Raw genomic sequence first — 26949 nt, 5'->3', positions numbered from 1 at the left:
GTCATGTCTTTGACATGAATCAAAAACATACAGTACAACCGGTGTAATCTGATTCACGAACTAATGACTCTTATGAGCCAAGTCTTTTTAGTGAATCTAAAATATACAGTGTAAACAGTGTATTCTGATTCATGAAGGAATGACTCTTATGAACAGGTTCTTTTTAGTAAGAAACATACAGAGTGACGAGTGTAGTTCAATTCATTAACAAATGAATCATTTTGAGTTGCGAGTTTGTAAAATAAAAAATGCAGTGCAACTAGTCAGATTCACAAACAAATGTGACCCTGGACCACAAAACCAGTCATAAGTGGCACGGGTATATTTGTAGCAATAGCCAAAAATACATCGTATGGGTCAAAATTATAAACGTTTCTTTTATGCCAAAAATCATTAAGATATTAAGTAAAGATCATGTTCCATGAAGATATATTTTTTAAATTTCTTATCGTAAATATATAAAAACATAATTTTTGTTTAGTAATATGCATTGCTAAGAACTTCATTTGGACAACTTTAAAGGCGATTTTCTCAATATTTAGATTTTTTTGCACCCTGAGATTCCAGATTTTCAAATAGTTGTATCTCAGCCAAATATTGTCCGATCCTAACAAACCATACATCAATGGAACGCTTATTTATTTAGCTTTCAGATGATGCATAAATCTCAATTTTGAAAAATTGACACTTATGACTGGTTTTGTGGTCCAGGGTCACAAATGACTCTTATGGGTCAGTTCTTTTTAGTGATTCAAAAACATGCAGCACAAACAAAATGTGATTCACAAACAAATGACTCTTATAAGCCGATTCTTTTAAATAAAAAACAAACAGTCTAGTCTGAATCATGAACTAATGACTCTGTGTCACTTATTTTTAGTGAATCAAAAACATGTGTCGCAGCCACTGTAGTCCGATTCACAAAAAAATGACTCTCATGAATCAATTCTTATAATGAATAATTCAAAAAGATGAGTCACCCATTTGAATCAGTCTGACATGGTGTCCTGTATATTTTACAACACTAGCAGAATTATTAGCTAAATTTATTTAGTATATGAAAGCATATACGCAAACGAATCAGAACCGAAATCTGGAAATCTGTACTGATACACAGTTTTAGCAAAATACACTGTATTATTTCAGTTTGAAAGAACTCCAAGATCTGAGGGATCAACCTTGATCACTGAATAATGCTCCGGAGGTCATATATTTTAACACATTCTTACACAAGCTTGAATGCGAGTTTGAATGCATTGTGACGATAATTAAAGTTGACCCGCAAGATGAGGACGCTAATAATAATATTCCTGTTCCGAGTGTCTCTTCTGAAATCTCTCCTGCTCGTGGATACCAGATTTCTGTCTCAGCTTATCAACTGACTTTCTGTCTCAGTTTGTTATGATGGAAATAATGAAGTGGGTGGGAAGTGTGGTGGTCGGTGTAGCTGCTGGAAATCTGAGCGAATCCCTCACGGTGTTACCATTCATCAGACTTCTGCTCCACCATCAGACACACTCATATGGCTCTCAGCAGGAGGGGAAGAGAAAATCCAGACAGATAGGTGAAGCGGGAGAGACTGTGCATCATGTTATAGACAGTACCTGTCACAATCTGTGCTACAAGCACAAGGTTTCTAGATTAAATTCCCTTCTTGGTGTATTCCTTAAAAAAAGGCAGCTGATGAAGATGAGGAAGACCATTTGACAGCTGGCATGAATTCTTGTCTGCATTGCTGCATTTTTAGGCCTAGTATTGCCCTCTTAGACAGGAGGAGGCAATCTGTCAAACATGACGAAAAGAACACTGTATTTTTTTTTTGTTTTTTGTTGTTGTTTTTTTTGTTTAGGAGAGAAAATATTTTTAATAATATAGTGCATAATAATATATAATAAAATAATAACTAATAATAAATAAATAAATAATAATAAAAATTATATATTTATATATAAACTAATTTTTAATAATATTACATATTTAATTATATTCGAGAAATATTTCCGGTTCTAATATATTCATGTTTATTAATTCATATAAAGGTGTTTTAATTTATAGTTTTTAAACAGTAGTAGTTTTACATGCAATGCATTGCATTACATTCAATTAATTAAAGGTTCCATGGCATGAAAATTTCACTTTATGAGGTTTTTTAACATTAATATGAGTTCCTCTAGCCTGCCTATGGTCCCCCAGTGGCTAGAAATGGCGATAGGTGTAAACCGAGCACTGGGTATCCTGCTTCGCCTTTGAGAAAATGAAAGCTCAGATGGCCCAATCTGGAATCTTCCCTTTATGTCGTCATACGGGGAAAGGTTACCTCCCCTTTCTCTGCTTTGCCCGCCCATGAGAAAATGAGCTACTACCGTGCGAGGTGAGGGCAATATTTTTTTTTCCTCGAGAGACATTGTGGCTTGCAAAAGAGCGAAGCATGACAGTTGCTCAGTGTTTGGATGTACAAATGAACACCGAAGTATTTTTTTAGTTCCTTCATCCGAGCCTATGAAGTTTAACATGTGTAACATGACTTCAATATACGTGGACATGGGCAACTTTGTCATTAAAAAAATTATCCAGAGTGCAGTCTTCTCTAAACTACAAAGATTACTGACATAGATGCTAATACAGCTTTAGAACCATAGCAAATCAGAGCAACATGAAAAGCCAACAACGTAGGCTAGCATTAGCTACATGATAAGAACTGTAACAGCATACATAAACAAACCAACTAAAGTACCGTATCCAGACACAATATTTTAAACTAACCATTCGGAGACGTCCTGCTGTAGCCGCTGAGTTGCAACTTCTTCATCCGGTGCTTCTCCATCCGGATCAGATTCTGGTTCAAACTGAAAAGCTTGAACTACTGCGTGTCTACGAGCCATTGCGATACATCCACTGTCAACATTAGCGCATGGTACCATGGCCGCAAGCTGGTTAAGGCCACACACCCACCCTCCACCTTGCCCCACCTCTCTCCTCCTCATTAGCATTTAAAGCTACAGACACAGAAATGGCACGTCCTAAGGAAAGCTCATTGTGGGTCTGGCTCGTAGTGACTGAAATTCTGCACCAAGGCTGAATTTCGGGAAAGAGACTTCAGATACAGTACTAGGGACCACTTAGGCCTATATAAAAGCATCCAAAAAGCAGCATGTCATGGGACCTTTAATTAATTTACATAAAAAATTATTTATATAAATTAATAATTAGTATTACTAGAATTATAAATACAAATATAATGTAATTATAAAAGTGTGTTTTACATTATGCATGAATAATTAATATGGTATAAATAATTAAATTTTTACACACCATGTGTATGTTATGTAGTACATAAATTATTACATAATTACATAAATAATTACAAATAAAAATTAGTAAATAAAAATTATATGTAATGTCAAATAAAAATATGTACAATATTACAAATGTAAAATATTTTTTGTACATATTGATATAAAAAAATTTGTATACAAAATTAATATATTGTTATTTAATGACTGCACCCTGACTTTTGGAGATAAATAAATAAATTATAAACACACACACACACACACATATATATTAGGAATGTGATGGTATGAACATTTCTTATCACGATTATAGTGACCAAAATGATCACGATTATCAGTATTATCACGGTATTGTTCAAATGGAAATGTGCTGGAGATGTTCAAAAAGTACCGACACATAAATCACTTCACCAAGTTTTATATTTAAAAATCAACAAACAACAATTAATATGACTTTTTGTTTGCATAATCACTAAAACAATAACATTACCAATGATGTTCGGCTTTTAAATGACAACTTAACTGAAAACAGTTTAATAGCATGTTCAAATATCTAATGTAAATGTTCAAATAAAGCTTTGAAAAAGTTTCATTAAAAGGTAAACCTCACATTTCAGCTTTTAAATAAAGAAAGGGTTAAGTAAAAATGATAATTGATTAATAAATGATTATATGTATTTTATCTGCTCCATAAATAATTCTAGATAACTTATCTGAATTGTTTAAATGTGTAGAATCCACATAAGTTTGTTTTTCATCAACCGGTCAAAATTTACAGCAGGGCAAGCAAATTCAGTCTGTTTTTGGCCAGACAGAAGCTGCACACAGACTGAATGTAAATATAAGTCTCTGTAAATCCACTCTCTGACAGCAGGTGGCGCTGATGGAAAAGCTGAATTACAGCTGTTTCCCGTGAACTCTGTGGACAAAGCAGTATTGCGATTAACAACACTTCCTTTAGATATTACATGGAGCGAAGATGAAAACAAAATGCCATTGATTCGTTTCTGTATTTATTTATCGTAAGTTGTTCAAATCGCGGTAATTGAATACAGCTTTAATGATAATTAAAATATGAAACGGTAATACTAACTGTGGGGAATTTTATCACGTTTTATCGTTAAACCGGTAATCGTTACATCCGTAAAATATATTAGTGCTGTCAAATGATTAATCGCGATTAATCGCATCCAAAATAAAAGTTTTTGTTTACATAATATGTGCATGTGCTGTGTATATTTATTATGTATAAATACAAACACATGCATGTATATATTTAAGAAAAATGTTATGTTTATATATTAAATATATTTATATATAATATAAAATATAAGAATATAAATATATAAATGTATATGCTTGTAAATATTTCCCAAATATATGCTGTATGTGAGTGTATGTGTATATATACATAATAAATATACACAGTACACATACACAATACACATATTATGTAAACAAAAACGGTGCACATGGTGCGTTGATTAGCTTCTGACATTGTGCATCGCTACTGACAATAGACTATAGACCTATTTTGTCTGCGTAAATTTGCAGACCCAAAATTTTGACCACACCTTATGAAAAACACAACCTAGAAAGCAGCTTCCTATAAATAAGTGTTTCTCCAGCATGACACAATTACAATAGACAACAATGGGAGTCTAAATGTCAGATCAGCAGCCTATTAAAGACACATAACTCATTCACCAGCGGCGGGGTCGCAGTCCTCCTGTGAATATGTAGATGTCCGGTAACAAATCATCACGTCAGATTTTCTAATCTGAGGAATACCAGTGTAATTCTCCACTGCAGTTGCTAAAGGAGATTAATTAAACACACAATAGGATTAAAGGCTATTACCTCCAGTCCCACATGCTTTGGGATCAGGCAGCAGCATTATGAATGAGAACATCTGCCCGACCCTTCCACTCTCATCAATAACACTGTCTCTTTGATCAACGCAGAGCATGTGCCATGTGTGCTGCGTTGCTCGCTTTATATTGCGCTAATTAGGCCAGATCTGTAAACCTGTTGCGTAATATTTGAGTAAAAGACTTTAAGTGACCAAATCACAGCAGTGTGTTTACTCTTTATAAGTGATTTTTGATGTTAGCAATGTCAATAAGAGCAATCTTTATGTAGTTTTAAATAGTGTTTTAAAAGTTAAAGTGTTAATATTTAAAACTATAATATAACATATACATATATGTATATGTGTATATATATATATGTATATTTGTATATATGTATGTGTGTGTGTGTGTATATGTGTGTGTGTGTGTATAGTTTATATAGTACAGTATATATATAAAAGTTTATTTTATATAGTATATATAAAAAACGCAATATACCAAGCGCAGCGCAAATTAGCGTAGTCGCGAATAAAGAAATAAGCCACAGTATGCTGAAAACAACCGGAGGCCAAAAAATGAAGGGTTGCATGAAGTTTTGATAGACCTGGTATTGCGTGACTCCTAGTTGGGTTCCAAGTCGTCTTTTGTTTCCTGAAACAAATTAAAAATAACATGGCTTGGCAAACTATATGTTCGGATAATGTGTTTTTCTGGCATTCCAAATAAATGAATATGTGTGGAAAAGATCCTCTCCCTTCTACCACGCGCTCTCTGTTCTCTGCGGTGCCTCCTCTTAGCAACAATAATTGCAGCCATTTCAAGCGCAAAACTGTTTAAGACATGCTTTTTCAGGCATTAAATAACAGCACAAATGCCAGTAATTTGCTGAGCGCAAACGTAAGTAAATCGCATTGCGTGATTCATTTTAATACTCTCCTCCCATAAATTTTGCGTCTGAAAGGGAAACTCCTACAAATGCATATTCAATAAGGTCAGGCGCAAAAATAACTGTGTCCACGCCTTTTCAGCGCTAATTCGTCACTGCGTGTCTTTAGTAAAACCTGACAGTACTATTTTAAGTTTGTGTTAGTAAAGCTGGCCCTTAGACTAAAAAGAAAATGTGTATGTATGTGTATGTGTGTGTGTGTATATATATATATATATATATATATATATAATCTAAAATATTTTAAGTACAGTTTTAAATCATAGTAAATATTTTTGAAATTTAAAACTAATGATTTTATATGCAATAAAATTTATTTTCTTGCTTAAATAGAATATACATGCTAATATTTAAATATTGTATATACATTTAGTATTATATGTTGTATTTGTGTGTGTGTGTGTGTGTGTGTGTGTGTGTGTATAAACAGAATTTCAAAGCACCAAGTACAACAAAAGTATATAGCTGGGTAGATTACTTATTGTAGTTAGCAAAACTGTAGTTAGAAACGTAATCCATTACATTACATGTTCTAAGCAATATAATCAGACTACTTTTAGATTACTTTTACCCTAACATGTTTATTTTATATTGTTGTTTTTATTACTTTATGTTTTCATTTGTTTTTTTTAAATTTAAATTTTTATATTATTTAATTTGACTTTTAAATTACTTTTGCCCTAACATGTTTATCACATTGATTTAAATAGGATAATCTTGTACCATATTGATATTAATCTTTTACCATATTAAAAATACAAAGAGTAAGAAAATATATTCCATTCGTTGTAATTAGTAGATTAAACATCACATTCTCATATTGAGTTCAAAATGAGAATTCAGATGGAAACATAATATATTCATTTGTCTAATATTGAAGTTGCACTCCTCTGTAAATTATTCACTGGAATTCCCTCTTCTTTGTTGTTTCAAATACGATAGCATAAAACATGAGGTGTTTTTCTTCTTTTTTGCTTTAATAGAAAAGCTCTATTGAAACTAAAACTTCCTTTTATTTCTTCTTCGTCCTCTAAATCCCGTTTTACTTGCATATAAGGAGTCAAATTAAAAACTTTATGGCAGGTCCTAAGATTTTTATGGTCATCCATGTGATATCCGTCCTGTGTTGTAAAGTAAAGAGACACATAAAATGATAGAGAGGCGTCTTCAATATTCATTCGCTTGAAAAATAGCAGTCAGGATACAGTAAAGAGAGACTTTAAACGGGGACACGGCGTATTGAATTATTCCCTGCTCAAATAAAACAGACTCTGCACATTGTTAGAAAGATTTAGAGCTCTGAATAAGGTGATATCGCAGCATTTAGATTCGTCGAGAAACAGCACTTTGTCACATTTAATGTGGAGCAGCTGTTTTCGTGTTTGCAGATTTGTTCATTACCATTTTTGTCGCGAGTAACCGAGATAAAGCCCTTGAGATGCGTTTGCAAAGAATTTGTTACTACTTTCTTGCTCTCTTGTTGTTTCCCGAACACTCTGTTTCTATTTCTCGCTAACAATACCATTTCAGCAGTCTGTATTATGGGCTGAATACTGAAGAGATTTGATGAGTATCCCCACAGATGGTGTGACAGTGTCACACACACCATGTTGCTTAATGCTTTTAAAAATGTGTTCAAAAGACCGTCAACTTCTGTTCCTTGACACAAACCATGACAAAATTGGGTCTAACAGATGTTAAGGAAAAGTCAACACAATAGTGCACTTGTACTCTGCTACAAGCATCTGTATTTATCTTAAGTGGCAGAAAATAAACCCAGAATTACCCCCCCACAAGCTAATGGTTATTTTATTTTTATTTTTATTTTTATTTTTATTTTTATTTTTATTTTTATTTTTATTTTTATTTTTATTTTTATTTTTATTTTTATTTTTATTTTTATTTTTATTTTTATTTTTATTTTTATTTTTATTTTTATTTTTATTTTTATTTTTATTTTTATTTTTATTTTTTTATTGCCTGACTTTTAATTTTTATAATTGTATTTATGTATTATACATTTATAATTTATATATTAATATTTGTTTTTCATTTATTTCATATTTGTTTTATACATTATTTAGATTTTATATTTACATTCATGTATTTATTTTTATTTGTTGACTTTTTTCTTTGTTATATGTATTAATATTTAATATATATAATATTTGTATTAATTATTTATTTTTATATGTATTAATATTTCATTTGTTTGTTATTTCTTTATGGTATTTATGCATTTATTGCTTTGTTCCATTTATTTTTTATATTTGCATTTATTTATGTATTTATTTTTATTTTCTAACTTTTAATTCTTATTAATGTTTTCATTTTTTTCTTTATTATATTTGGGCATGTAGTGCTTTTTCCATTTATTTATAAAGTTTTATTTGCTTTTTAATGTATTTCATATTTGTTTTATATATTTTATATATTTCCATTTTTAATATTTAAATTATTTTGGTTTTCTATATTTTTATTTGATTTTCCATTTTTATATTTATGTTTTATATTCATTTTTATTACTTTTTATGTTTGCATTTATGTGTACTTTATAATTAAATTTTATATTATTAATTTTTTTTACTATTTATTACTATTTTATACATTATGTATTACTTATTTATTTTACAGGCCATGAAACTATATTTTGAATCAAATAATCTTTTTACATTTTATTTTTTATTTAGCAGGCACTTTTATCCAGAGCAATCCCCATTTTCGTAAGATTTATTTAGCTGTTTTTTCGTGCATATTTCCATCAGCTGATATTCTTCACATATCGAGATTTTGTTCCTTAATGGAAAGAGTATTCCACATTTGTGTCTCGACATGGTGTTTTCAGAGAATACTGGTTCCAACACCTATTGGAAAATCTATTATAAGGAATTTAACTAGGACAAGTTTGTAGATGTACAAGTTGCAGTAGGTGTTTTCTTCAGTTGACATTTTGTATTAACTTGTTGGAAAGCCGCCTCCTCTCTCTTTTCCTCTCCCATCACCCCCATCTCATCTTTGATAGCAGGCAGAGCTGATAAATACATTGGAGACTGGGATTCTTGTCACTAATTATTTTGAGACTCTTTTGAACTGTTTAAATCCAATTACTTGGATTTCTTTGCCGTGTTGCTGCAAAAAACATACTGAGGGAAAAACTCGTATTGACACTCCAGCACAGAAGATTCGGACACAGAAGGGCTGGTTAAATTGTGCCCTTGGGAACAAAAACCAGCAGTCAAGATTCTCTCACAAAGCCAGAAATAGTGCCCTGGATTTCCAGCGACTTACTTGCGATGCAAAAGGTCCATAAGATGGCATGTTTTGTCTGGTTATCAGTGTCCTCGTATAGATAGTATAGTATACGATAGTATTCACCTAAAAATGACATTTCAGTCATTCAAAACCTATATGTCTTTCTTTATACAGCAAAAGGAGATGTTTTGAAGAATGTGCACGTCGCTCTTACCAATGAAAACTGTGACCAAGGGCTGTCAGGAATCAAAAAATGGTCAAAAATGCGATCCATATGAATCGTACACTATGTGAGAAACACTAAATTTAACCCTGTAAAGCCTGACATATGAAACAATAACCAGAAAAACCGTAACCCTTAAAGAAAAATCTTTTTAAAAAATGCATTTGTTTTTTAAGTGTCATATTTGAGATGTCAGGCTTTTATGGCTCATATGATATAGTAAGAATATGGAGCTCATAATCACGAAAGAAAAAAAAAACACCTCTATATTTTTAGATGCCCAAACTGAGCAAAAATATGCAATTTGGTACAGTTGCTGATTTATATGGCCAAAAAGTACAATGAAATTCTGATAGCTTGTTATGTAAATCAATGAGATTATAAACCGTATAACAGGCTACTTACATAAAATACATATAAATATCAGTTGTTACCTTATATCTCCCAATAATAAGCCTCAGTAAGATGATTTTTAAATGTTTAGTTTTATAATCAAAGCTCTATAGCTTTTGTTGTGAGAATGTTCCTCAAAAGCCTGATGTTTCATATTTTATAGTAGCATTTTAACATGATTTTTACTAAGAAATTATGTATGGATATTCAAATCAACCTAAACTGATCCAGACTAGTAAGTGTTCATATTGAAATATTACTAACAATAAATTTACTTCTAAAATCAGTCAAGATTTTACAGGAAATTATACTAAAGGGCTTTTTACTTGCTAAAAAAGTATAAACTATCAATCATACGACAGAAGGCGTGTAGTAGATTAGGTTTTTCAGCAATTTTGAGGTGTTATCAAATATGATACATTAGGCTTTAGAGGGTGGAAAAGAGCAGCATGAACAATCTCCTAAATATCTTCTTTTGTGTCCCACAGAGGAAATAATAAGAAACAAGAGGTTTGGAATGTGAATGTGAGTAAATCATGCCAGATTTGACATTTTTGGGTGAACCATCCCTTTAAGCGAACAATGAATTGTGCTCCAGAGCAATACAAAGGAATGCTGGGAAATACCCAAGACATGCCATTTATTTTGACAGTGTTGCTCGTGGTGGTTAGCCATACGTTCTCAAAAATGAGAAAGCATTGCTTTGTTGGACGCTCTTATTAGGTTTTACATCAAACCGCTGGAGATAAGTAAATAAAAAGCTGCAAATGGAGCTCACGCTGCTGCTCTCTTTTTCGCAACGAGTCGATGCTTCTGAATCAATATGGCACCAGGGGTCCATTATTTCTGACTGAGACAAAGGAATATTGGTGTGACCCTTACACTTTTGAGCGATTTCGTTCTTTCTGGGGTATTTTTCCTCTCGTCGTCTTTCTCGCCTTTCGTTTTCATTTGAAAATCCCCCTTTAACACCTCAGGCATCTACAGCTTCATGACTCATTAAGAGCTTAAAGTGTGATTATTTTAATGAGCATGAACACAAACAGACCGTACAACTTATTAATACAGCTATTTGAGTGTTAATCTCGCTATTTTTATCATCTAGATTCTTTTGTCTTGTTTGTTTTTGTTCAGATGTCTTAAAGTGTTTCTGTCTCCCTTTCTCTTGTCTTTTTATGTTACCTTTTTTCCTTCCAAATCCATCACTTTGTTTCTCTTGGATTGTTTGTCTTTCCCCTGCCAGCTGTTTTTCTCTCCGACCGCATGTCTTGGAGAAAATTGAATCCAAGCGCTTGCCACAGTAGTGCTCGATAAATATATATAATGCATTGTTTTTATATTTTGGTTTGTCAGCAGCACAGTGTCAAAATAAGATCCGGTTAGACTTTGTTATTTTCTGCCTGAATCATCTCGCTTGTCAAAATTGCAATTCAATTTCTGGTCAGCTTCTTTTTGATGTCAAATGTTTCGCTGTTCACTCTATGTATTTAAGTCTTTTTTTTTACCAAAATCTTTTCCTCCAGTGAGATGTTAACAGGATCTTTGAGTCACTGAACTTGAGAACTGAATCATTTTGAATCATGAACAAGGGGTAATAATGGAACAAGTCATTTTCACTATTATGTACAGCAGCATCTGCATCATGGATTCAACGATTTTTGTTATAAGAGAAAATAAAAACAACTTTCCTGTTAAAAAAATATATTTTCAAAAGTCAACAAATTTGCGACAGCTTAACATAACATTTTTGACAAGTCGAATAATTTCAAATGTTTCCAGCACATTTTATAATTACCCAGAAATCAAACATAGTTCACCCCTCACGCATGTTATCATGTCTGTCAAAAACTTAGGCTGGCTGCCAGTTGGAATATTAGAACAAAAACCTTGACATAACCCACTCAAGGGCATCAGTCACTTCACTGGATACTTACCGGCTAAGAAATAAATAATTATTACCTTACGATCCATCTGTTTTCAAATCCATGTCTGTTGAATGTCTGTCAAATCCATGTCTGTCAAAAAATAACATGCAGAATACACTGTAGTATTTACTAGAAACAGGTCCAGGAAGAACACACATTTCCTGAAAAACATACACTACTTTTAACTACGCCACCGATTTCCAAGAAGGAGAAAATTCCAGCCTGAGCGGCTTCAACATGCTGTCTGACAAAGACGGTAACATATACAATATATAACACGTGCATATAAATCCAAAACGATAAGTTTTTGGCAGAAATCAACCCATATAAAACAAACTGTTGTTGTACCCGTGTAAGTCTCAAAAATTCTTCGGAAAGTCCAAATATAATTAACCCTACATCGCCCCTCGAGTAGGGTTTACGTTTAAGGTCCTTGGGGTCAGATAGACCCCAAATTTTTACAGAGCGATTGCATAAGGAAATATAAATTTTTTATATGACAAACTATATATCATTTTTTTAATTTACTTCTCAACTATACATTTATGCTGCGTTTTTGTGGATATTTGATAGTTTTTTACCTATTTACTGCACAATTATTCAACTACGCCATAAATTGGCTTATGAAAAATAAATTTTTTATTGAAAAATCACTTAAATTATAACCTAAATAAAAAATAAATGGTTTCTAGATATTGGCCCATGTGTTAGGGATAGAATACTGCCATCTGCAGGTTAGAATAAAAACTTTAGGAATTACAGTTAAAGAAAGAAAGTGCAATGACCACATATATCCAGCAGAGGTCCATAGGGACTCATTCATTTTCAGTTCGGTTTCAAGTCAATTTTTCTTCATGCTTCAGCTTCGCCTTGCAACTTTATGATATATATTTTGTGAAAATATATTTAAAAATTCTAAAATATATAAAAAAAAATCCATATTTTTGTCAAAGGTTAGAATTTGTTGTTATTGTCTGGTGTCTTTTGAATGGTCTGCTTTTGCAAATTATGTTACATAAATTTGCAGAAATGTCTCTCTCTCTCTCTGTGTGTGTGTGTGTGTGTGTGTGTGTGTGTGTGTGTGTGTCACATTGTTATGCATTTATGTTCTGTGCATTTTATTTGCCAAAATCAAAAAAAATGCACTGGACACCTATGTCACACCTGTGTGTGTGTGTGTGTGTGTGAGAGAGAGAGAGAGTGAGTGAACATGCTTGTTCCATGTTGCATTTGTGCTCTAGTACCAGTCCTTCATTTATGAGTGGAAATTTTCAGATTTATGCCAAATTTGTTGATTTTATATGCCAATTTCTATAAAAATGCACTCTATTGCAGTCACACACACGTGTGTTTTTGTGTGTGTGCGTATGAGATAGAATGTTCGTTCCAATTTGCATTTGTGCTCTAGATCCAGGCCTTTATAAAAATGTAAAACTTTTCAGATTTATACTGCGTCAATCTGACCCCAAGGACCTTAAACGGTAATTTTTTTTACACACCTTTAGAACAACCAAATCAAGTCCAGTTTTTTTGTGTGTGTTTAGATAGATTATTTAGAAAAAGTCACAGAGTCTCATGCCCCTGAGATGAAGGGAACATTTTTAAAAAATAAAGGAAAATTCCATTGGGGTCAGATAGACCCCAAGGACCGATTAAGGGTTAATATAGGATCTGGTTCAACAGGAATGCCCAATGTATCTGAAAGAAACTTGGAATATTTTGTTCCAGAAAATCTGTAATTTGGGACACAAGACATAGCAATGAGACAGGCTGGAATCTAAAAACTGATATTTGTCAAACAATGGAGACACTTCTGGAAATATTTTATTCAATTTACACTTGGAATAATGAAGCCTATGAAGCACTTTAAACTGAATGAGACAATGTCTTGCATTAATGGAACATTTGTGTGTTACGGTCGTGTATGCTAAGGAAGCGCAAGACGAGGAGTAGAATCCAAACAATAGTTTTTAATAATAATCCACAGTAGAAATCCAGGAGAAAGGGGTTGCAAAACACACATGGTAAACTCAATAGCAGACAAGGAATGGAGGGAGAACACAAGCTTTAAATAATAAATGTAATCAAGGGGAAAACAGAAACAGGTGAGGATCTAATTAACTAATAGGGAAACAGAAGAAACTAGGTCAAACATGTGACAGAACGCCCCCTCCCGGAACGGCGCGTCCCCGCGCAGACGAAAAACAGTCCAACAGAGGAGGGGGGATTGGGGGTTCTGGAGGTGGGCGTGGATCAAGGGGAGGGCAGGCAGTGGGAAAGGGGCAAAACCAAAAGTTAGTCCAAGGGGGAGTGGAGGCTGGGAGGAACCAGGGAGGAGCCTGAAGCAGGAGAAGCCAGGTAGTTTTCCAGAGGCCAACAGGGCAGACGGAGAGCCGGGGCGGAACTGAGGATCCGGAGGGCCAAGGCGGAGCTGAAGGCTCAGGCGACTGAGGCGGAGGCGGGGATCCGGAAGACCGCGGTGGAGCCAGTGCGACTGAGGATGTAGGTGGAGCCGGAGGGAAGGAGGAGCCTGACAGAGCCGGAGGGATGGAGTGACGAGGCAAAGCCAGAGGAGTGGAGTCCTGAGGCGGCGGATGGTCGACGACTGACCAAGGCGGAGCCGGAGGGACGAGGGAGCCCGGTGGAGCCAGTGGGATGACGGGCAACGGTGGAGGCGAGGGAGCTGAGAGCCGAGGTGGAGCCGATGGGTCGGAGGACCGAGGTGTAGTCGAGGACTCGGAGACTGGGAGTGGAGACAGGGGATCCGCACCTCTGGGCGGAGCTGGAGACTGGAAGTCCCGAGGCGGCAGAGTAGAGCGCATGGCAGGCGCTGACTGAGGGTGAGCTGAGGGACTGACAGGCATCAGCAGTGATGGAGACGAAGAACTGGCTGGCTTGAGAGGAGGCAGGAGAGGGAGGCTGGGAGGGACCACAGGAGGACTTGAGCTGGACGGAACCAGCGGAGACACAGGAGATTCAGGGCTGGACGGAACCAGCGGAGACACTTGAGGGCGCTCTTGAAGCGCGGATTCTTGGATGTGCGGAGGTAGGGAGGCGCCTTCGTGGCGCAGGCACTGGGAGGCGCTCTTGAAGCATGAAGCTGGACGGAACCAGCGTAGAAACAGGAGATTCAGGGCTGGACGGAACCAGCGTAGAAACAGGAGATTCAGGGCTGGACAGAACCAGCAGAGATACAGGAGATTCAGGGACACAGGTTTGTACTTCTCCCCACCAGTCAATAAGGTCTGTCTGGAACATTTCTCTCAGTTCCTCTTTATAGTTCCCAGAGATCAGTTGCAGCTCACCCTCAGTCGTAGGAGTGTGTGCGGGGCTTCCCTCCAAGCCCTCGAGTTCCACCAAAACTCCCTCGGCGACGGATGATGTTGCCGGCTCACGCTCTTGGTCAGTGGATGGTAGTGGCTCAGTCGCAGCGGGCTCTGGCTCTCCATCTGCAGTGGGCTCAGGCAGTATCTCCGTAGATCGGGGTGACGGCTGGCTGGTCTCTGGCAGTGGTGGAGTGGGGCCGGTGGCGATATCATCCTCCACAGGGCCGACGGTGAAAGCTGACTCTTTGTGTGTTAGCACTCACTCTACACAAGCGGCAAAATCCTCTTTGGGACCGTTCGCTGGCAGGCGTGCCTTACACTGCTCGCTCAGGCTGATGTTGTAAAAGACACAGAGCGAGCGGTCTGGGAAGTGGGTAAGGCACGCCAGATCTAGAAAGTCCCTTGTATGGTCCTCCAGTGAACGGTCCAACTGCTTCAGGCATAGGAGTTGGACGCCGGGCAGATCCATTTCGGGAGAGGACAAAACAAAACAAAAAAAAATACAAATAAACAAAGAAAAACGCCGCTTAAGTAATTAACTGTTTTCGGTCTGCTATTCTGTTACGGTCGTGTATGCTAAGGAAGCGCAAGACGAGGAGTAGAATCCAAACAATAGTTTTTAATAATAATCCACAGTAGAAATCCAGGAGAAAGGGGTTGCAAAACACACATGGTAAACTCAATAGCAGACAAGGAATGGCGGGAGAACACAGGCTTTAAATAATAAATGTAATCAAGGGGAAAACAGAAACAGGTGAGGATCTAATTAACTAATAGCGAAACAGAAGAAACTAGGTCAAACATGTGACACTGTGGACCAGTTCAAGACTTTGTTCCCAAATTTCACTAGGAATTTCTACTGCAAGTTCTTCTTCCCTGCAGGCAGATTTAATGTTCTCCATAGATGGACTTTTCACCTGTTCTAAACCCTTGTAGTGCATGTCTAAGACATCTTTCCAGCAATGTGTCCAGATACATGGGTGAAGCTGTGACATAATTAGAAATGCTAGACTTCACAAAGTCTCTTATTTGAAGGTACCTAAAGAAGCGATTAGAAAGAATACTGTATTTCTCACACAGCTGCTTAAAGGAAGCAAATTTTCCATTTACATATAAATCCCCTATTTTTCGCAACCCCAAATTTTTCCAAAACTCAAATCTAACACTGAGGGGCAAAAAGAGGGGTTAGCTGAGATAGAGAGCAAAAATGACATTTGGGTGAATTTGAAATGCGTCCTTAACACTCCATTCTATAGAGAATAAACACCAATCCAATTGAACAACTTTGCCGGGTTAGTGAACATTGTTGTATGTTATATTTTGACGGACATTTGCATTCTGCATTCTGATTATGATTCTGACATTCCTGATTTTCTGTTCTAGACTGATCTTTTTCATAATTTTGGCAATAAATGAACCATTAAATGAGTCATCCAGTTTGACATTGATTTTTATAAAATGTAGTTTGATTACTATCTCCTCAGTTATTTAAAAGATAAGGCAATTATGAAAGTTTATAAAATGCGGTAAATAAAATATAGCACATTTTTACATGATTTGTTACATTTAATTACCCATTTGTTAGAACGATTTGACTCAGAAGAACAATTAGCTCATAATTTGAACATTGGTACGTTACTTATGAATGATTTTTAGGTAATAATGACTTAACTTTCACGCATAGTTATATAAACTGTCTTCTTATCTCCCCTTTCTGTCTTTCTGTTACCTTTCTTCCCTCCAAATCTGTCACTTTATTTTTCTTGAATTGTTTGTCTTTCCGCTGCCAGCTCTTTTTCTCCCCGAACGCATGTCGCTGAGAAAATTGAATCGAAGCACTTGCCACAGTGGTGCTCGATAAATATATATAATGCATCGTTTTATATTTTGGTTTGTCAGCAGCACAGTGTAAAAATAAGATCCGGTTAGACTTTGTTATTTTCTGCCTGAATCTTCTTGCTTGTCGTATCAAAACTGCAATTCAATTTCTGGTCAGCTTCTTTTTGATGTCAAATGTTCACCCGACGTGTCATGAATTCATGAAAAACAATTCAAAGCTGTCGCACGCCGCAGCTATTCAGCATGAAAGACATGTGACTTGGTGTAGAGAGGCGGACGTGTGCGAATATCATTTTCGGGGTGGTTGGACTCTGTCCCTCCCCATCTGTCAGTGCGTGTCGGAGGTCAGAGGGGAATTCCTTTGTGTTTTGGTGTGATTTTGATTAGTTTTGTGCAAGGAGTTTTAGGGGGACACGCAGTGGACGTGCCATATGCTTCCCAGTTAATAGTTGGGGGATGACTGAGTCGTGTTTTCATAAAGGGATACGGAGAAGTGGAGCGGGCTGAATGGATGAAAGCTGTTCTGACACCTGTTCGGAGAGCCCTGCTTGTATAAACACTCACACACACCTACATGCTCCATTGTTCCTGCCAGTTTGTGGGATTCAATGCACCAGCAAGACAAAGCTGGCATTGGCACTCCAGTGGCTCAATCACAGTTTGTGGCTCCCACATTTGATAAACACAAACAATGAGTGTGCATGAAATTACACCGATTATACTTACAAGAATAGTTCATCAACATCATTTGCACACCTTTGTGTCGTTCCAAACTTGTACAGCTTTCTTTTTTTCAGTGGGACCCAAAAAGTGGTGCTCGTTTTCATGTAATGGAAGTGAATGAAGTCTGAAGAAGACAAAAACACCTTAAAGCTATCATCAAAACGGTTCTTATGGCATTATATTCTTTTGAAGGCAAAAAACAGCTTTTCGTGAGGAACAAACTTAAGCTGAAATTTGCTGAAACCTTCACCTTCAGTGAGAATCTGATTCATGAACACATTATCATAGTGATTCGTTAGAAAGATTTGACTCAAAAGAACAATTGGGTCTGAAGAACAATTTTCAATAGACAATTGCTTAAATTATTATTATTTTTTTAATTTCCACTCTAGATGATTAGATTGTCAGGTGCTTTTTTGTTATTTTAGAGCTTGACAGCCTCAGACGTCATTCGCTTTTATAATATTTCAAAGAATCAAAGTGGTTCATCTGACACGTGACCCTGGACCATAAAACCAGTCATAAGGGTCCATTTTTTTAAAACTGAGAATTATCTGAAAGCTGAATAAATAAGCTTTCCATTGACGTATGGTTTGTTAGAATAGGACAATATTTGGGGAGATACAACTGTTTGAAAATCTGGAATCTGAGGGTGCAAAAAAGTCTAAATATTGAGAAAATCGCCTTTAAAGTTGTCCAAATGAAGTTCTTAGCAATGCATATTACTAATCAAAAATTAAGTTTTGATATATTTACAGTAGAAAATTTACAAAATATCTTTATGGAACATTATCTTTACTTAATATCCTAATTATTCTTGGCATAAAAGAAAAATAAGAAAAATCGATCATTTTGACCCATACAATGTATTTTTGGCTATTGCTACAAATATACCCATACTACTTATGACTGGTTTTGTGCTCCAGGGTCACACATATTCTTTTGAAGGTAAATAATAGATTTTCATGAGGAACAGACTAAATTTAAGTCATTATTTAATTAAATCATCCCCTCCTTTGAGAGTTTATAAATGAATCATCACTGTGATCTGGATCAGCTGATTCATTAGAAAGATTTGACTCAAAAAAAACAAAACAAAAAACAATTTGATGTGTAGATAATGAGTATATCTTACTTTTTTTATTTTGTAAAAGTTATGTATGGTTTACACAAAATCTGATTGGCACACAGATTTTTGTCTCTTTGGTACTTTTTGACTTCAAACTGGAGACAAATCTGACCATTTCGAAATCTCACTAATATAAACAATTTCCTCGCACTGCTGGGTTTGATGAGTTGTGTTTTCAGCATTTTGCACATGTAAACACAATCACTGAGAGGAAAAAAGGATATCTTAATAAAAGCGTTTCTCCTGGCAGCATGCTGCATATCTCTCAAGCCCTCTTTCTTGATCTGTGTGTTTCACTTTTTTCTGCCTGGATTTCTTTCTTTCCCTTTACAAGCTTTAACGAGACGTTCACACCAATGACCATACATTTTTATTAATCTTTCGAACTCTACAATAAACAATAGCGTAGTCCACACCACAGCTAAAATTTTTTTTTTTTACAAAACCAGCCAACCAGAATGAACCAACCAGGGGTGCGATTCCTAAAAGCAACTATGGTTGCAAGTTCCATCGTTACCAATACAGTTCAATGGAATTAATAACCATAGTTAATAGGGGTGTAACAGTACACAAATATGACGGTTCGGTACGTACCTCGGTTTTAATGTCACGGTTCGGTATGATTTCGGTACGCTGTTTTGTTGACGTCTTTCCGCGGTTGAAACACTGATTGCGCGATTACATGAGGCATGATATGTTCAGTCATGTTTATTCGCGTTAAAACTAGTAGTACAGAGGAAGGAATGATGGTTCTGATAACGCTCTGCACAAGTCTGCGGTGCGTCACGGCACAGACACGGGAACCGGAGCTGATCGCAGCCGCTCGAGTCAATGCTTGTGTTGGGTTTATACCAGCACATTTCTGAACCGTCCCAGAAGCGGCTCTCCAAGGCGTTTATACAGCGATCTGTCATGCCACATCAAAGAGTGTCAAAACGCCATTATTTATTTGAATTTCTAAAAAAAACAAAAAAAATTACATGCGTACCGAACCGAAAGACATACGAATACGTGTACCATTAAACCCCTAATAGTTAGCTAACGATACTTTTGAGAAACGCACCCAAGATTTTTTTTTAACCTATTACTAGAAAAGTGTGTATGCATCATAATTAAAATGTTTGGCTTGTGAACAATTAAAAAAAAACTTGACTTTAAATAACACTATTTTGTTCCAAAAAAAAAAAAAAAAAAGGTTTTCCAATCTGATCCAATGAAGAAAATTAACATTTGCAGTTTTTTTATTTTATTTTTTTTATTATTATTCAAAAACTGTCAAGTCTGGTAACAAATTTGTTTGAAATTCTGAATAAATAAATCAAGCATTTTATTGTAAAGTGACAGATTATTGAACTACTAAACCTCTAGTTCATAGAGGTGATGTTTTGTTTTGCATTTTTCTCATGCCAAAAATTCAAACTTGGTATAAAAAGGTGCCTTCAGTTATGGGAAAGATCACAAAAGGATCCAGAAACTTGAGTTGTATCAATAGGACGATGCTGCCAGGGCTCAATCTCTCACATAACATATGTCGTAATCTTTGCCTGATGTCTGCTGCAATGGCGTTTTGTCAATTTCTGTCTTGCATCTGCCGAATTTGGCGACATAACACGAGTTTCCTGTTGTACAAAGGTTTTTTTCAGGTTTTTCATGTGCGCTCCGGAAAGCGTGGCCCTGAGCTCAAAGCCACAGTTTCTGATGCGCGCTTCCTAGATGTGATTCAAAGCCGACAGTCTAGGAACTTTGATTAACTGAGGCATCTTTACAGTTCCCAGTCAGAAACAGCCAGAGCTGGGTCATTTATATCTGCTATTTGTTGTTGGTCATTATCTCCCACAGCAGTTCAGGACCGAAACCTGTCGAATTTTGTGGCGACTTCATCCGCGCATTTTATTGATTGTTCAAACACGTGATGCTCAAAGTACACACATGTCATTTGCACTGACTTCTCGACATCAACATGTCTCACTCACGGTGCTTTCTAGTCGTTTTTGATTCCACAGGGAGCAGCCAAAGGGACCTTAATGCACAGAAGAGCATGTTAAATATTTCTCGTTGTCGCCTGTCAAAAGTGTCGGCGTGCCTGAGAGCGCAAATTAAAAGCAGGAAATGTTTGAAATTGCCGTTGCCAAGCCCCCGCGATGTAAGCTCTCTGTCACCTCATTTTTCAAAGCTACAGCTTCGGCTTCGAGACGTTGAGATGGAGAAACTCATTTCTTTCAGTCCTCTTGGAGACAAGTCAGCTCCCTCCACCAGCCAAGCGGTTATTGCCAAGCTCAATTAGGTGCTGGATTGCCCATTTGAATGAAGGAAAAGGTGTAGTCAATCACTTATAGGTTGCGGTTGGGAAGCTGTCTGATGCCACATTTTGTCCTTGATGTTCTTTCTAGGATCTATAAAAAGCAAATTACTCAACAGTGCTTGTTAACTGAAATCAATATTTTCATTTAACTTGGGTTTAGATGATTGAGTGGTGGCTTAGTGGTCCGTACGCCAGATGCTCAGAGCTTTGGTGCTCATTTGGGAAATGCAGGTTTGAATCCATGCAAACAAACATCGTGAGCCCAGCTTTTTCCATGCCCCTCATTTTTTTTTTTTTTTTAATCCACTGTAGCCCAAACAGTAGAGCATAGTGCTAGCAATGCCAAGGTCATGGGTTTGACTGCTAAAAATTTAAGAATGATCAAATCTGTACCTTGAATGCAATGCAAGTTGGTTTAGATAGAATGTAATGTAATCTATGGCTACATCCTAGTTTGCATACTTAAAGTGTGTACTTTGCTGAGACATTATTTAAATATCCCAGCATTGTGACACACTAGTATGTTATAAAATTCATTCTTTTTGCAAGGGATTGTGGGTAATGTTAACCAGAAAAGCATGTGTGTACAATTTTAAAGAATGCAAAAATGGTTATTTTATTACACAAAAAAGTTTGCATACTGTCAAAGGTTATATCACACTTTGAAAATAGTATGCCAAAATGTACTATTATGCAAGACCACATATTACAGTAGTTCTAGTAGATTGTTAACATTTGTGTACATTTTTTATTATATTTAGTATATATATATTTTTTTATAAATACAGCTTGAATGCTATCTATAATCATATCCAAAATTGAATGCAAGATTAGAATAAGTGCATCCTTAATCATGGAACAAAGTATTTTCAAAGTGTGCATCCATACATATTTTTGTATGTCTTGGTTTGCATACTATCTGTATATTTTCTTACTAACACACATGCACACTTGCATAACGTTATCCCCTTTGTAATCGTTAACATTTTCATAAGTAACTGTAATTTAATTACACATTTTTCTCAGTAACTGTAACTGATTACAGTTACATTTACATTTATTTTGTAATTAAATGACGTAATGCCATTTCATGTAACTAGTTACTTTCAACAATGTATGTTAAAATTGTATGCCAGTGTATTACAGTGTGCATGCATTCATGCATTTTTTTGCGTGTATGAGTTTGCATACTATTTTTAAGTTTTCATACTTAGACGTATTCACAGGTGAAATAGTATGCAGTCCTGCATAATAGTACGCTTTGACATACAATTTTCAATACTTGCACTAATTCTAATCTTGCGTATTATGTTAGGCTGCACACTTTTAAAATTGACTGGAAATAGTATGCAGACTTGCATAATAGTACACTCTGGCATACTATTTTCAGTCCTTGCAGTAATTCTAATCTGACATGTTTATACTTTATGCATACAATCTATATTTATATTTCTCAGTTTGCAATGCATTCTATCTGTATGCTTTCATGCATATGCACCAGAAACAGTCCTGAATAATTCTACATTTTGGCATACTGTTTTCAACATCCTATAATTTGGGATGCAATAATTCTAATATTGCATTCTATTTCAGATATAAAATACAAATGCAAATTGAGCCTGTAAGATTCATTGAGTTGTGCCCTCTATTTTTACACCAAACAGATATGTTATTTCAGAAATATTTACTTTGTCGAAATCTCTCGATCTAGATGCAGGAAAAAACACACCTTTTTTAGCTCAGCAGGGTTAGAGACAGGTCTCTGAACATCATAAGGACATAAGGGGAAAAAAGTAAAATGAACAGACATATTGACACGCTCTCGACGAAAACAAACTAACCCGTTCCTTCATTCGCACGCTGGCAGCATACTGCTACATTAAAGGCAATCAGTGCCCATTGATATCACGGAACGGGATGTGTGAAAACCACTTCAGTTCGTGTCTGTGGGTGACGGCATCCGTGCACTAGCGCAGTGTTAATGTGTCGACCGCCTCTCTGCCCGTCTCCTGCTTAATTGCATCTTTTCATGTCAGTGAAAGAGAATACACACACACACACATACACGAAAACACGCGTAAGGCTGCCAGACGAATGCAGGACGCACCTGCATGTTCACATGCTGGAAAAGTCCAGTAATGAGGTGGGATGCAGGCTGTTATATTTCAATCCACTCAAATCAAATTTTTGACTAAGACGCCAATTATGTGCGCAAACATCTTAAATATTCATCCATTCCTCTGGTCCGGGACTGGAATATCCCCAGTGTTGTGCGTCAGACCATATGGTGTGCTGGAGTGACTAGTCTGAATGCGTGTGCAGAAAGAGTCTCGTCTCAGATGGCAGAAGCCTTGGCTTCAGTATCCAGCTTCTGCATGCCCCTGTATATGTTCCAAATGGCAGACTGGTTCGTATTCCGATTTGTTCTTTCGAATATGTAAAATAGAGTTGCTGTACTTTTTAACCTTGGTAAAGGGGTTCATAGAATCCGATTCCAAATTTGTTTAGAAATTTTTTCTTTTTTTTTTTCTCCCCTGCATTAAATCCTGTCTCTGTTGATCTTGGTAGGTTATTAGTATCCATTTTCGATCATCTATTGATCGTTTATTCAATGTACTTTCCACTGCTTCATCTATCCATCTATCCATCTATCCATCTATCCATCTATCTATCTATCCATCTATCTATCTATCTATCTATCTATCTATCTATCTATCTATCTATCTATCTATCGTTTAGACTTTTGTTCAGTTTATCTATCATCCGCTGTTTTTTCTACCTATTTATCGTTCATTTGTTCTAATTATCTTTAGTTCTATTGAGATTCTATTGTTCTATAGTTCACTCATTTTTTTATTCTGTCTATTGTTTGTTGTTCTCTCTGTCGTTTGATTGGTTTATGTGTTGTATTGTTCTGTCTTTTGCTTGTTCTGACATTCTATCGTTCTCTCTATCATTTGCTTGTTCATTCATCCTGTCGTTTGTGCATTGTTCTGACTCTTGTTTGTGAGTTCATTCTGTTGTTGTTTACTTGTTTTGTTCTGTTTTGTTTGCTAATTTTATCAGTCTATCTATCATACTGTATATCATTCTTTTGTTCTATCTATTGTTATTTTGTTCCATTGCTCTATTTATCATTCGATAGTTCTATCTATCGTTCGTTCGTTCGTTTATTTGTATTGTTCTGTCTGTCATTCTATAGTTCTATAAATCTTCCTGTAAATGTTTTATATCATACTATTGTTTGTTCTGTTGTTCTATCTTTCTATGTAATTTGATTACGTAATAATCATTCTTTTGTTTGTTTGCTCAGCCATTCTGTCTATCATTCCTGTGTACTTTCTATTGTTTTGTCTATGTTGTTCTGTCTGTCATTCTATTGATCTGTCATTCTGTCTATATAGCTGGTCAGGATAGTTGTTCACGCGCACTAGCAACTAGTGTACCTGGTTTTAACATGGTGGATCATCTTGGTTAAACTGGTTAGAGCTGACACTGAGATTTTAGAGCCTTCATCAGTCTGCAGTGGCATGGAAATGAATGCTGCTCTCTTGTTGTTTTGTTTTGTCTTCCTTTTGTTCTTCTCTTTTCTTCTCGACCTCCAGGACCAGGTCACTCTCCAGAGAGATTGACACTTCCTGTCTGTGTTGACACTTTTGTGGTTGCTAACAGCGACAGGCTGACCCACCATCTATATCAACCAAACAATAATAGACAGAATTCACCATTTTAGTGCTCGTATTGTGGCTCACATTCTCTTTTTTCTTTTCTTTTGTTCTTTTTTGTTGCACACAAACGCACAGAAATGAATGGCTGTGATTCATTTATTTGTTTATTTGGTGCATTTATGGTGCCCCTCAAGGCACAATGTGTTTGTCTTGCATCACAAATAGAGATCTGTGGGTTTAGACGTAAGCTTTTAACCCACTCGCGAATTGTCTTGGAGAAACGCCACAATTTGTAGAGACAAAGCAAAAAGATACAATAAACGTTCCAGGGAAGCCGATAAAAGACCTGCTTTGCAAATGTACCATGTAAAAGACATTTACAGGAAACCGTGTTATGTCTTACCATGGAAAAAAAGGATGCTCATATCTCCTGTGTGAGTGTTTTTATTGAAGTTTGGCGTGTATGTGTGCGTTTTTGAGGGAGCAACACTTTAGTTTGAGTCATGACTGTGTCCAATAACTCACAGTGGCAAGGCTGCCAATGACGGATGCATTAAGATGTTTTGTAACTCCTTGAGTTTCTGCCCATAAGGGGGAAAAAAATCAAAGAATATTCTTATTTGTTTCTCTAGTGATAATACATAGAAAGTAAACAATTTTTCATAAGTGTCCCAATTCTGTTTTGTCCCTCCCAGAGAAAAACACCCTAGTAATCAGTGGATCTCCGAGCCCCAAACTGAACTTAAAATAGTATCTGCTCAAAGTTGCTGAAATAAAATTAATAATTAATTTACATAACATTTATGAAAAATAGTCATTATCAATATAAATAATGAATTTGTAGATTAATCAAGTAAAAAAACTTGAACTCATATACATGTATTTTACAACATTTATTTATTTGCTGACTTTGTTTTATATATTTTTTTTTGTTATTGCTTTATTGTATTTATGTATGTATTGCTTTTTCCATTTAGTTATATAATTGTATTTGCTCTTTCATTTATTTTATATTTTTGTTTTATATATTATTTGTTTTTATTACCTTTTATGTTTACATTCATTTTAATTTTACATTTACTTTTTATATCATTTAATTTTATATTTTTGTTTGTTTATTTATTTATTATTTATTGTTTACTTGTTTTACTGACCATGAAACTTTATATTGAATCAAATAATGTTTTACAATTTTTTTTTTTTATTTAACAGGTGCTTTTATCCAAAGCAATTTCCTCTCTTTTTTAATAGGGATTATATATAATTTTATGTCCTTATGAATATTAGAATATTAGTATTATGTAGGGCCAAACAAAAATAATTATTAGAAATCTGAATGTATATAAATCCTAAATATAAAGTTATAATTCTAAATAAATAAATGACTATATGAATATATATTTATTTCTAAATATATGGATAAAAACCTGAATATATAAATACAAATTATGGATGTATCATACATTCTGTATATTCAAAACTTACATTTATATTTTCAGATTTGTATCTATATATTTACATTTACTATTTACATTTGTTTTAGAATTATAACTTTAAATTCAGGATTTATCAATATATATATATATATATTCAGATCTTATATCATTTTTTCTCTCGTCAATGTAACGCTATGGGATATCTTTTGGCTCATTTAATGTGCACCAGGTGAAAACTGTTGATTCTGATAACTTAAAGCAATTTTGCACATCTCCTCACATGGACAAACCCCAGGTATGAGCAGTATTGATGCCTGCTTTAGCCCTAACAAGACTCTGGATGAGCTGATGGAGGCCGGAGGCTGTGGGAGTCTACAGAGGTCTGGCATGATGTTTTGCCAGGATCAGAGAGCCCAGGCTGGGCAAGACAACAGCAGGATTAGCGCATGCCAGCGCACAATCGCCTTCCCACAGCGAAGACGAAGTGGGCAGCATCTAAAATCGTGCTTTTCCCCTCAAAAACCTTCGAGAGAGAAAATCTTTGACGATACAAACAGATTCATGGACTGAGCTGTAAGGGACTCAATGTGTTTGTGTGCTTTTATACGCCAAACCTTCCACCAGATCCTTTATCTGCAAGC

At 35.6% G+C, this 26949-nt stretch overlaps 1 protein-coding gene across 4 annotated transcripts in view; it reads left to right on the top strand.

Moving 5' to 3' along the window:
* The window catches only part of ncanb (neurocan b), a 181223-nt gene that overhangs the window by 34676 nt on the left and 119598 nt on the right, over positions 1-26949 (top strand). The window lies entirely within an intron of this gene.

Source organism: Onychostoma macrolepis, chromosome 22 (genome assembly GCF_012432095.1).
Source record: "Onychostoma macrolepis isolate SWU-2019 chromosome 22, ASM1243209v1, whole genome shotgun sequence".
NCBI classification, from domain to species: Eukaryota; Metazoa; Chordata; class Actinopteri; order Cypriniformes; family Cyprinidae; genus Onychostoma; species Onychostoma macrolepis.
Note: the sequence above shows the minus strand (reverse complement) of the source record. Positions and strands in the feature narration are given on the sequence as shown.